The sequence below is a fragment of the Panthera onca genome, chromosome B4 (assembly GCF_046562875.1).
Source record: "Panthera onca isolate mPanOnc1 chromosome B4, mPanOnc1 haplotype 2, whole genome shotgun sequence".
In the NCBI taxonomy this organism is placed as follows: Eukaryota; Metazoa; Chordata; class Mammalia; order Carnivora; family Felidae; genus Panthera; species Panthera onca.
In genome coordinates this window covers 122,844,193-122,858,071 of record NC_138345.1, presented here as the reverse complement: position 1 = coordinate 122,858,071, position 13,879 = coordinate 122,844,193, and positions in this window count along the sequence as shown.

Sequence of the window (13,879 nt, the reverse complement as noted above, 5' to 3'; positions counted from 1 at the left end):
CTTTGTGACTTATGATTTCTAGATCATTTTTACATAAATTAGCTCATTTAATCCTTACAATAACAACAGAAAGAAGGTATTCTATCTTCATTTGGTAGATGAGGATGAACTTTAGGATCTTTGAGACCATAGGGCTAATAAGCTGGGGCGCCAGGGTTTGAAACATCAAGGTTTTTATTTACAAATCAGAGCTATACCCAAATTGCATTCATAGAACACACTGGAAGGAAATAAACAAAACTCAAATCTTTCTACAAATAGACTCTTACAGAATTAAATCTGACCCTTTGAGCTATTGCAACTTCTCTTCCTTCCCTTTGGGGATTGTTCTTAAAATATTAAAACAGTCATTATCAACCACATACGTAAAAATATGTTTTAAAGACCAAGTGATCCTGCACTAACATAAATTGGCTAATCTCAAGATTAGTCAGAAATATCCGTTTATTGAAAGGAAGGAAATCACTTCAATGACAGAAGTGGGGCCGTTTGTCTGATACTCAAGCGCCATACGCAGCCACAAAATTCCATCCTTTGAGAGCCACGTGCTTCCATGGCCACTCAGGATTGAAGGCAAACCCAGTGCATGAAATCGGACAACTGGCTTTGAATGCCAACTTTGTCATTTACTTAACTCTGGGATCTCAATTTCCTCCTCTGCATACGGGATGGTAACAGGGACAAGCACTCACCCCCCTGTGTTGAAGGTTATAAAAAAAAAAAAAAACAACAACCAAAAACCAGAAAGTAAACAATCAACATAAGTAATAAGCAACAGTACTTTAAACTCAATGAGTTATTCTGAATCTATAACTCCTCTGTTGAAAGAGTATTTAGAGTTTACAATGCTCATGACAAAAAGGGCTAAACGTCAAATATAGTTGGAAGCCATCAGGCATTTTGAAAATAAGATGGGAATAAGAGTTAGACAAACCTGGATTTGGATCCGGTCTCTGAGTACTTAAACTCTCTGTACCTCATTATTGTAATCTGTGAAATGGGAATAAAAATATCTGTCCTGTAGTGAAGACTATAGAAGACTATAATGAGTACATAAAGAACTGAAGGGGGAACTCAGTGGGGCAGGGACTGGTTTTGTCACATGCACTGCTAAATTTCCAGCATGTCACGCCGTGTCTCCACACAGCAAATGCTCACTAAGGAGTCAATGAGAGGATTTTACTGGCACAAGAGGAATGCTCAATGGGTCATCACTATTTTTATAAATAACACCTGCTGGCACTGGAGATTTGGGGCCAAGGCAGTGGAGGGCACATCACAACGCTCGCAATATAATGGAAAAACTGAGCTTGGCTGAGAGTCACTATGACGTACTCAACAAGGCAGCACCCTAGCACCCTAAATTTAAATGTCATCAGGAGGCAAAGGACACCTTTATGAGCACCCCACTTGGGCAGTAAAAATTTGCTCTGTTTGACTCTTCTTATCAGCAGGGACAATGATATGTTCACATATTGATCCATTGTTTCACAAATGTTCTTTAAAACCCAAACGCCACGTCCAGAGCACCCCATGACTGAAACACTGTCCATCTCGCTACCTATGTGGATAGCCTGGTTAAAAAAATAAAATAAAATAAAAAAAGGCTATAGTTTTTGTGAAACCCATCACTATATTCATGATTTCCACAAGTGATTCCCATCCTATTTACCAAGAAAATTCAACGTTGTGGGTAGAATTGGGAGAGGTCGTTAGATGTTCACAAAATCAAGCCTTGGGCCTTTGAACTGACTTTTGGAGATAAATCTAAGTGATCTTAACTGAGCACTTAGTATGTGCCGACCAATGCCAGAAATTCTTTGCATGTACTAAACATCTTATTATCTCATTAAATAATCCAAACAACTCTGATAGGTGAGTGACACGATCCTACTTTACAGGCCTGCTGTGAATAAAAGACTGACTTCTCTACACGCCCTAAATAAAAACAGCATCTACACTGATTTTACTTAGGTGCCCACACAGTTCTCTAAGATACTCTCCTGACTTCATGAGATTGAGAAAACAAAACAGTTTATAGAACTCTTAACTTCCAGTAAATAGAGGCTTTGAGGGGCTGTGGCAGTGGGGGTAGGGCAAATACCCTGATAACATCGCCTTGGAACCTCAACTAAAATGGTAAAAATCTCCAGATTATTTTATAGTCATAATCAAAAAATAATACAACGGCTATGTGGGGAGCCAACTGAGACTCCACAATTTGTGTTATTCTGAGAGCATTTGCTGCTCTGGCAGCTTAGCCATGAAGAGGAAAATGAGAGATTAATTTAGAAATTCTTCCTCTAGAGATTAATATAAAGGCTTCATTTCTTTTGAGAGGTGATGGGTGACCAACCAGACCAAATGCCATTCTCACGACATGTTTTTAGTTCTCAGACCTTACCGGTGAGACTGAAGTTCAGTGTACAATTTGTTATCAACAAGGACCGAGTACATCGGGATACAGTTATGCCAGGATGAAAACAATCGTTAAGTGTTTTGGGGTGTCTTTTTTGCATGGCTTGCAAGTTTTCTTGTTTGCCCTGGTAAACACTGGGTCATTTCCATGAACCCTCGAGCTGTCTGATAAATGGCCTGAGCTGCTTGCCCTAGGAATGGACATCTCCACTTTGGGGATAACGGACAGAAAAAGTCAAGGACATATTTGTGGGTAAGGTCCAGGCCTTCTGTCCTCAACAGCATGGAGGACACTACTTAGATTTAACAAAATCTGATTCGGCTATGATGCAGATTGATAATACTAACGATACACCATGCCGTTTGCATAGCACCTTTGTAGTGAAATCCAGAGAGGCAAAAACACAAATTGAGGGCCATAGAAGGTGACTAACTTGGCCAAGGGACATCAGTAGGAAGTGAAAGAGCTTTAGGTCCTTGGGTGTGTGCATCAGGGTTGTACAGAAGGTCTGTTTGCCTGCCCCAGCTCCCGAGTGTGTGAGTCAGCAGGTCTAGGGGGGCCCGAGAATCTGCATTTCTCACAAATTCCTAGGTGATGCTGATGCTGTTATTGCTCCGCGGACCACACTTTGGGGACCATCAGCGTCAGAGATGGGCTCCTGATTCCTAAGCCATGCCTCTTCTTTCTAGACCCCACCACCACCGCCAGGGTACAACAAATGGCCACAGCTCCACTGGCTTTCTCCCTCCAGCCACTTTAAATGAATCTTTCTTTAAAATGCAAACCACAACATCTTATTTGAATAATTCGAACATTTACAATTGAGTATCTTCTATCTTTTTAAAACATTTTAACAAAAATGGAATGTGTCTTTTTTTTTTTTTTTTCCTGGTAGGGGAAAGAACAATTACTAATCACGGTATTCAAGATTATCTTATTTAAAAAAAAAAAAAAAAAAAAACGCATGATTTGACAAGAAAATGTAAACTTTGACTGTATTGTAGTATTCATGTAAATGAACTCATTTACTGAAAAGAGACATATACTAGATAAAGTGAAATGTGGTCTGTTTGGAATTGATATTTCCATGCCCCCAAACCCTATGTAAGTGTTCACAAAATGAAGAATCTGAAACGTATACTTGAAGGACTCCATAGCATCTAGGAGAAACCAATTAATTTAATTTAAAAAGCAGTTAGCTTCTTCCAGATCTCTAATGTTAAACTTCAACACTGAACTGGGAGTCTCTCAACCTTGAAACTATTGGGGCTTGGGCAGGGTACTTCTTGGTTGGGGCAAGGGAGGAGGGCTGTTCTGTGCATTATAGGAACTTCAGCAACATCCCTAACCTCTACCCACTAGAGGCCAGGGGCAGCTCCTTAGTTGTGAGGACCCAAAATGTCTCCAGACGTAACCAAATGCCGAGAACAAAGACTTATTTAAGAGAAGGGAACTGAGATTAGTTGACTGCCTGCCCTGTGTCCGAGTCTGGGTGGGGCATTTTGCATAGAAGATGATTGAGCTAGTTTAATTGAACGTGGATCTAGAGATGCGGGGGCAGCCTCAATCCCACAGCATCTTCTTTTCTTGGTTGCTGTTCTTGAAATCCCACTAAATGTTTGTTTTCCTTTGGGCTAAATGCCAGCCTTTTGTTTCCAGGAAATTCTTGAAAGGTGCGGGGACTCTGAAAGTGGTAACAAACCGATACTCATACTTCGAGTATGACTGGGGTTTGGGGACACTGACTAATGGCAGAGAGGCCCAGACAGGGCAGGGGTTCATGGTTTGAATTCACATGTTTTAAATCTATTTTTCTGAACAAGTGATTAACACGTTAGTTATTCTTCAATGTCTTATCTTTGTTTGGGGATTAACTTAAAGGACAATAAGATGGTTGAAAGGGAAATCACAGATGAAAAACCCAGTGAAAGATGGAATAAATAATTAAGATGCAAAATTAAGTTAAGCTGGCAGCTGTACCTGATAATTCAGCGAGCTCTGAGTTTCCTGGAGGCCAAAGCATACCGAGTTTTGATAAAAAGCAAGAGTGGGAATTGATAATGTTAGCTCTACCCCATGCCATTTGCATAGCACCTTTGTAGTGAAATCCGGTGCTCTCTGCCCTTTCAGCCATCAGTGGGGTGAGAGCATGGGGAACATGACATTTAATAATGACCAAATAACCTATCTGGTGTTACCCACTTAAAATGTGTTCGCAAGTTTGCCATAAATGGCTAAAAATTAGTGCGTCTAGGATATTAGCATTGTTTGTAAATAAAATCCTTGCCAAATCTCTCCTCCCAAATGTACAAGCCAATTTAAACTATAGCATGCCTCTTTTCTAAAATCCAGACGAGTTTTGAGAAAAGATAATCAAGCAGTGGGTTTTTGTGTTTCTTTGTACTATAAACACTCATAGAGATTTCTGGTAATTTTATGTAGCGTTTGCATTAGCCAGAAATTTTGTATGACTTTTGAAAACTTTAATTTTGATACATTTCATACATGAAATGAGCCTGTACAATAATATATCAGGCTCGTTTGTACCCACTACTTAGATTTAACAAAACACTTTGTCATAATTACTTCAGAGCTTTGGTTTTAAATAAAATAGGTTTGAAGGTAACCTTCCCTAACCCAACTCTCCTTTTGCAGTCCCAGGAAGAACTCTTGTCCTGAGGTTGTTATGTATCCCTCCTGTGGCTTTTAGCACACACCTGTTTCCATAAACAGCAGGCAGTTTTGTTTAGTATGTTCTGAGAATTTACATAAATGATATCATACCCAAGGTCCATTTTTGATCATTGCTTGGTTCACTCGACAAAATTTTCTAGTTTCAACCATGTTGATACTTAGAAATCTCATTAACCAATTTCTCTGCCCCGTAGTATTTCATGGCGTAATACATTTTGTACCCTCTATTGATGGACACATAGGTTGACTCTCCAAAGAGGTTATAGCAGACTGTGGAAGGGACTGTTTCCAGGATTAAAACCTTTTACCGGACACCATCAGATGTGTGACATCATCAGACGTTTTGTTTTTACAAAGTGTAAGAGCGAACATTCTCTCACTGGTGTTTACTGATTTTTTCTGATTATTATTGATGTTATTGTTGGGATTTTTACTTCCTCTGTGAATTTCTCATTGCAGAGAGCTGGCGATGAGGGAAGAATTGTCTGCCACCCACTTAATATTAATTGCAATTGTTTATGTATTTTGGAATACATAACCGTTTTAATTTGCCTTTAGCCGTTTAATTTGCATTTTTAAAAAAAATCTGTGGCTTATCTTTTGTATCTGTCCATTGTGTCCATTTTTATATAGGTATTTAAATTTTAATGTAGTGTCATTTATAAGAAGGCTCCATTTATGGTTGATGATTTTTGTGTATTGTTTATGATATCATTGTTCATCCAGATATTATAACGATGTTTTGTCTTCTAAGCATATAAAAGTTTCGCATTTCACATCAAGAACTTTAACTTATCTAGAATTGCTTTTAGTGAAATGCTTAAGATGGTGATCCAATTTTCTTTTTTTTTTCTGTATGCAAGCCATTTGTCCCAGAATCAGATTTAAGTGGTTCTTTTTTTCTCCCATTGATCTGTAATGGCACCTGTCTCATAGACTAACTTTACAACACTCACACACGTGCATGCACGCATGCATACACACTCACATGCACACACACAGACATACACATAGGTATGTGTATGGGCTTGTTTCTGAGTCGTCAATTATGTCGCATCGGTCTGTTTCTCTACACCAGCAGCAAGATCACCGTGTTTTTATTAATCTGGCTCTGTAATAACTCTTAATATCTGATCAGGCAAATTGTCCTCCTGATTCTTCAAAATTATCTTGATTATTCTTGGCCTTTTATTCCTCCATACAAATTTTAGGATTATCTTCCTGCCAAGTTCATGAAAAACTGTCCGGGTTGTGATTAGATGCATTGAATTTAGAAATGTATTAGATAAAAATCAACACCTCTATGATATTAAGTCTTCCTTCAATGACATATACATCTCTCCAAAGATTAATATCTTTCCTTATGTACTTCAGAAAATTTTTATAATTTTCCCCATTGGGTCTTTCATATCTTAGATCTATTTGTAGATAACTTATAATTACTTAAATATTCCAGAAATATTCTTTTACATTCTGAATGTAAGTCCTTTACCAAATACATGTTTTGCAAATATTTTACTTCAGTGGATGGCTAATCCACAGTTTTTAGGTTGCAACTGGTTAAGATCTTCTTTACAATGTTAAATAGAAGTTGCTAACTGGCCTCCTTGATTTGTTCCTAATTTCGGAGGAGTGCTCCTATCAGTAATTATGACATTTGTTTTCAGTTTGAGGTAGCTTCTCTTTATCAGATGAAGAAAGAATCTTTCAATTCCTGTTTGGCTAAAAGTTTTTAAAATAATGATTGTGTTGTATTTTTACAAATTACCATGTGTTTTTTGCCCTTTAATCTGTTGATGTGATAAACCGTATTAACAATATTTTAATATTGTCATATTTACCTCTTATGACATCAACATATAAACATACACATTCTCTCTCTCTCTCTCACACACACAAACACATGCACACACACACACACACACACACACAGAGTTGGGTTCGATTTCTTGCTATTTCATTTATGATTTTGCATATATGCTCGTGAATGAGTGTGCCTTGTAAGTTTTCTTCCTAATACTGGTTTGTCTGCTTTTGCCATGGAGATTTTATTAGCCCCATGAGATTGTTTAGGGGACTTTCTTTTCTTTGTTGTTTTCTGAAACAGTTGATATAGCACAACAATGTCCGTTCCTGGAAGATTTGATAATTCTCCCGAGTAAAATTTTCTTGGCCAGTTCTTTTTTATAACAAGGAAATTTTGGATGTAGAGCAAATTTGTACGAAGATTATAAATAAATCTGCTCATGTCATCTAGTGCTGCTTTAGCCAATTATAGTAATTAATATTTACCTGGACTATTGTTCATTTTAGTAATTTTAAAAAATCATTGGCATTGAGCTGTTTTTACTTTATATTTTTACAAAATATTCTGCCTGTATTTATTTGTCCTTTTAAACTTACCATTTTTTTTTTTTTGTTTATTTCTCTTCTTTTTTTAAATCAGTCATGCTAGAGAATGATTTTATTAGTCTTTGCAGTAGGACAGCTTTTGGTTTGTTCGTTCTTTATCTTTTTTTTTTTTTTTTAATTTTTTTTTTTTTCAACGTTTTTTATTTATTTTTGGGACAGAGAGAGACAGAGCATGAACGGGGGAGGGGCAGAGAGAGAGGGAGACACAGAATCTGAAACAGGCTCCAGGCTCCGAGCCATCAGCCCAGAGCCTGACGCGGGGCTCGAACTCACAGACCGCGAGATCGTGACCTGGCTGAAGTCGGACGCTTAACCGACTGCGCCACCCAGGCGCCCCAAAGTCTATGTTTAAAATTAAGTTTTTTGTTTCCTGTTTTATAATCTTCAGATTATAATAACGTCTGAAATTATGGAGCTGCTCGTCTGCTCTTTATTGGGTCTGCTGCCTCTCCCTTATAGTGGATCATTCCCTTGTGTGATTGGTCATTTTTCACTATGAATTCATCTTCATCTGTATTTTCTTCCTGCCAGGTCCCACGAGCCAAGGTAGAAGCGTCTCTACTTATGAGGATAATGAGCATACTCATTTGCTTCCGGTTTCTGTCTAAGACAAATCTTCACGTGTGTTTCTTTGCCTTCAGCACCAGCACAGCATGGAGATGTACGTTCCAAGTCACCCCTGCAGGCAGTTCAGGCGTGGGTTTTGCTATTTCATGGGAAAGGTGGGGCCTTTTTGTTCTGCTGGAGCCCCAAGGAGAGGCAAACATCCCTGCTGCTCTCACGGCCTTGTGGGTAGAGGTTTTCTCCCCACTCTTGCCTGGTGAGGGAGGCCCCTCAGGCTTAGAACATCCTGCACATGCTTCAGCTCCAGCTGCATATTTTGGGCAGGCCCGAGGCCACACCTCAGTCCTCTTTCCCTACATGAACATGAACACCCCCAACTCCCAGCTATTGGAATATATTTCTACATCCAGCGTCCCCCTCGGTTACTGTCGTGCTCATTTGTTCAGTCTTCACTCTGGCTCTTCATTCTGGTATCTGGGAGTTTGTCTTTATTTGAATTCATGTGCATTTAAGTAACCATGTTATATTTTATTCAATGTGTGTGTGTGTGTGTGTGTGTGTGTGTGTGTAGTCTGGGAAGGGGCCCTTTGCACTGCATCTATCATGTTTCCAGAACTGAAAGCACTCAAATGTGACTTCATTCATATATATCTGAATATCATTTTTGTCACTTATTAGCTATGCTCTACCTATGTTCCTTTTGCCTCAGTTTCCTCATCCAAAAAACGGAGCCAACCATATCTACTGCATTTGCTATAAAGTTGAAATGAAATGCTGCATATAAGCAAGTGCACAGCACCTGACATAGAGCAACCACATGATAAATGTGAGCTATTAAGTGAGATTGAGTACAGTTGACAAACTTTAATGATGTTGTTGAATATCTGTAACGCTATAGATTTTAGACATTATCGCAAATGGGTTTTGCTTATTTATTCTTAGTAAATGCCAGCTCGTGTTTGTATGCAGTGTATTTATTTTATTCTCCAGAGTCTTAAAAAGAGTGAAAAACCCATTTGGCCCACACAGTTTCCTTCTGATTACTTTTTAGTGTCCAGAGGTCCCAAGATTAAATATAGTTCAAAACTGAACAGATGCTATGTTTTGAGTTCAAGCCATTTATATACATGCCACTTGCCTGCTGGTCTAGCCGTGTCTCTGACTTGATGAGCTTATTCTAAACTGAGAGTCTTTTCTGTGTGTCCCGCTTATGTGAGAAAGACTTTCAAGGGAAAGATTTAATCTGTCAAGGAAGATGTTTACCTTTTAGGTGATAAGAACACATGAATGGATTAAAAGCCAAGGAGTGGCATAATCCAATCTGTATTCTGATGAGATGGCTGCTTTTGGAGGACGTATAGTAGACAGAATTCTAAATGGCCCCCAGTATTCTCACTGCCTGTGAGCAGGTGTGCAAAACGTGTGTAATCCCCTACCCTTGAGTGAGAAGAACGTGTAAAGGCTAAGTCAAGTCATTCTTGTGATTTAGTCATATCGTATATAAGATTCTGTCTTGGCATACTGGGATGGACAAAGGATGGAAGTCAGAGAGATGCGCTCTTACTGACGTGGAAGAAAGCAAACTCCTGTGTTTATAGAGCAGGCCTTGTAATAGGACCAACAGGTGGCCACTCGTGCTGATGGCCAGTGAGAAAGTAGAGACCTCTGTCCTGCAACTGCAAGGAATTAAATTCTGCTAACAGCCCCATGAGCTTGGTAAAGTGTTCTGAGCTCCAGAAAGGAAGATAATGCAGCCGACATCTTGTAAGACTCTCAGCAGGGAATCCATCTCACCTGTACCCGAGTTTCTGACCTACAGACACTGTGAGATAGTAAATGGGTCTTGTTTTAAGCTGCTAAATTTGTGGCAAACTGTGACATAGCCATAGAAGACTAATATAGAAAATAACCCTGAAAACACATCAGTTGGGTTGTGAGAATAGTCCAGGTAAAAATGAGAAGAATCTATATTCATCAGAATGGAGATGATGAGAGTATTGAGTAAAGATCTATCAAGCAAGTAACATAACACAATTCAGCTACCCACTAACTGTCAGCATGGAATGTCCCAGAATAACCTTAAAGTTTTTGGGTGGGGCTTGATGGCTTTAAGCAAACTGGTGAAAACAGGAGTGAGGAAAGTTTCACTGGGAACATAAATTCAGTTTGGGATTATCAGCAAAAATGGCCATATTAATTCCTCCCCATGTATCCATACTTCTTTGCAGTGAAACTTTGGCCCAAGAAATGGAATTTACTCAACATTTTCTCCCACCCCTTGGATCCGGGCTGGCCTTGAGACTGGCATTGGCCAGAAGAATGCAGAGTAAGGAACATGTGCCAGTTCCAGTCTAGAGCTCTGAACATCTCTTCTCTTTCTTTTGGAACCATGTAGCCCCATGTGAGCCTAGGCTGGCCAACGATAGGATGGAAGATCGTGTGCAGCAGAGACAAACCACCTTGGCCGAGGCTGTCCTGGACCAGCAGCCCACCCTACTGAACAGTCGAACATGGATACATAAGCCAGTCCAGCCAACACCAGCACAGACACCCTGCTGAACCCAGTCCAAATTGCCAACCCGCTGAATCATGAGCTACATCAATAGTTACTGGATTTTTAAAAAATTTTTTTAACATTTATTTATTTTTGAGAGAGAGAGAGAGAGAGAGCACAAGCAGGGGAGGAGCTGAGAGAGAGGGAGACAGGATCCAAAGGAGGCTCCAGGCTCCAAGCTGCCAGGACAGAGCCCGACGCGGGGCTCGAACTCACGGACTGCGAGATCATGACCTGAGCTGAAGTCAGCCACTCAACCAACTGAGCCACCCAGGCGCCCCAATAGTTACTGTTTTGAATGACTAAGTTTTGAAGAAGTTTATCACACAGCAAAAGCTAACTTTTTTTTGACTTTATTTTATTTTGTTTTGTTTATTCATTTATTTATTTATTTATTTATTTAGAGAGAAAGAGTGTGAGTTGGGAATGGCAGAGAGAAAGGGAGAGAAGGAGAGAGAATCCCAGGCATGCTCCACACTGTCAGGGCAGAACCTGATGCAGGGCTCAAACTCATGAACCATGGGATCATGACCTGAGCCAAAGTTGGACGCTTAACCAACCAAACCACCCAGGCGCCCCAGCGAAAGCTAATTTTTATGGAAATATGAAGTTTAAGAATCCTGGGAAGTATCCATTTAAATAAGAAGGAAGCTTGGGTGCCACATCTGGATCTTAGGAGAGCAGATGAAGTTCTAGGCAGAGATTTATAGGTTATCAGTATGGAAACAGTGATTGATGTCAAGGTTGTATATGAAAATATTTCTTATTTTCTGAGCAAGATGTTAATCTTCCAATGAGTATGACTGTCATGACATATTGTTCTTCATTCAGCTCTATTGCCATTATTTCTGAGGAGATATCATGAGATGAACAACTAGGGAAAATACCTCTAAGAGAGTGATTGATTTTTCTCTTGAGGTAGTTTGAAATGTTATGTAGCTTGAATCATTCCTCTCAGAATAAAATATATGGAAAACAAAGTTTAAATCTGCCCTTTCACTGACTGTTTTTACCTTTCTTTACCCTGATAGACCAACCTACCTGCTGGATATGTCATACCTGTGCCGAAAGAAGGTAGTTCAAAAGTGAGAGACAACCAATAGTTGTGTGATTCAACATAATCTACGAGCTTCTTCCTCCTATGATCCTTGCAATAACCCTAGGAAGTTGGGGTGATGATTATTCTCATTTTACAGGTGGGGAAATGGAGATTCCTTAGTTTTAAAAGTTGCCGACAGTCATTCAACAAACACATTTTAAAGCCAAAGTTCAAGCCTGGTTCTCTAGCTAAGTCTTTTTCACCTCCTACCACGCCATCACGTCCTTGATGAAGGGCTTTTTATATATACAATTGAATTCAGTTCCCGGCATTATTTCTGAGGTATTCCTTATCATTAAAACACCTCCTATATCTTATAAAGCTTTCTGTTTTTGTCGTCCCCCCACCCTTTTCTATAGATTATTTTACCCTGTCCAAAATCCCATGGATGCCCCTCCACATGGCCCAAGAAATAGGGCAGGACCAGACCGCGTTATGCTCCGGAGTGAGTTACACTAACCTATCTTGTCATTAGAAATGGCTCTGAGCCTTTATCTGCCCACAAACTCTAATTAATGATCATTTAACTGTACTGTCAACTCCGGTTAAATTTGAGTGATACCAGTTGTTCCTTCCTTGGGCCGACCAATGGTAACAGGGGAAGGCATTCATGCATGCCGTTGTCCGGGTGGCTCTGGGCCTATAGCAGCCCAGTTTAATGGGCATTCAGAGCTCATTAGTGGGGAAACACATCGGGAGTGACCGCTCCGGTGCCACACGTTGCAACTAATAGCCCCGCCGAACAGAATCGTTTCTGTTTCTGCTCACTTGTTGTGAAATCCTTTCAATGTCAACAAGTGGTCGTGTCGGCGGGAGCCCGCCATCCTGCCCAGCAGTTTTATCCGTTGCTCTCCTGAGCCAGACTTGTGTCCTCCTCCATTGTCCAGTCCCACAAAGGAGCCTGAGCAATCACAAAGCCTTCACAGCCATTCATCATCAGCTCACCGATTCTGCGGGCAAGACTGCCCGCCAAAGTTTGGGCCAGGCCTGTGGGCATGGCATGTGTGGCTCCAGAGGCAGGACACCAGGCCTATACCCTCCTGCCTTGGGAATCTGAACAGCACAGCCATCCAAAGTCTGATTTCCTTATCTAAGAGGAAACCAAAATCGCATGCAAGTTACAGAACCGGGCTAAGAACATACTATGAGCGTAAGAGAAAATTTGCAGGTGTGGCAGGATCGGGTAACTTATTTCATCAACAAAACTATTCTAGAGTTTGGAAAAGAGAGGGAACCCCCTGATCGAAGGGGTAATTGCACCAATTATACAGGTTTCTCTACTCAAAGGATGTATATGGTTTTTATTCTTGAGTAATTTGGTCTATTTTCCCAGTACACAGAAATGAAAGTTGTCTAAAATGTCAGGTAAACATTTTAAGTTTTATTATAGGTTTTTAGAAAGAAAGGTGATACTCCTATTTGTGCAATGTTTTGTGAACTAGGTGGTTAAGCATTGGTCACATTTTCCTGAAATACAGAAGCACTAAAAATGATTTTCCAGATATAGCCCTTCATACCACTGGGGGAAATGCATTATGTTTTAGATGAAAGAATAGAGTTTCCTGTGTTTGGATGCAATATCTTTTCCAATTCTTTCAGAGTTCTCCCAAAAAGTCTGTTGTAATTTATTTTGTATTTGACAAAGTAGGCAATGGTCAACACGATAAAGATCCTCAGCCCCTCAACTCACCCTTCAAGCCGCTGTATGCGTATCGTGTGCAGCTTCTGGATGCTCATATATATAGTTCTTTTCTAGTTGAGATCTACCGGATTTTTAAGTTATTGGCTTAAAACCAATGTGTCTGCATCCCCGCTACCCTGACAACATCTAGAAAGCTGTTGCTACTTCTTGCTTATTTTGGTTGACTCAGAACACACAGGTGAGTAGATGAGCAACAATTATCTCTTGAAATAAGAATCGATGTCACCAAGTCATCAACAAAGGGAATCTATGCCTCTGTATTTTCAACCTAGTGGTACCACAAAAAGTGATCAGCCTGTTCAACATTTTTGGGATGTTACATCCAGTCGACTTTACTTGCAAATAGCTTGCCAATTTTGGACTTTAGGATATAAAAGGTAAAAATCACCTCCCGATCAGAATGTTTGCAGTAGGATGAGCACATTTTTTTTTTTT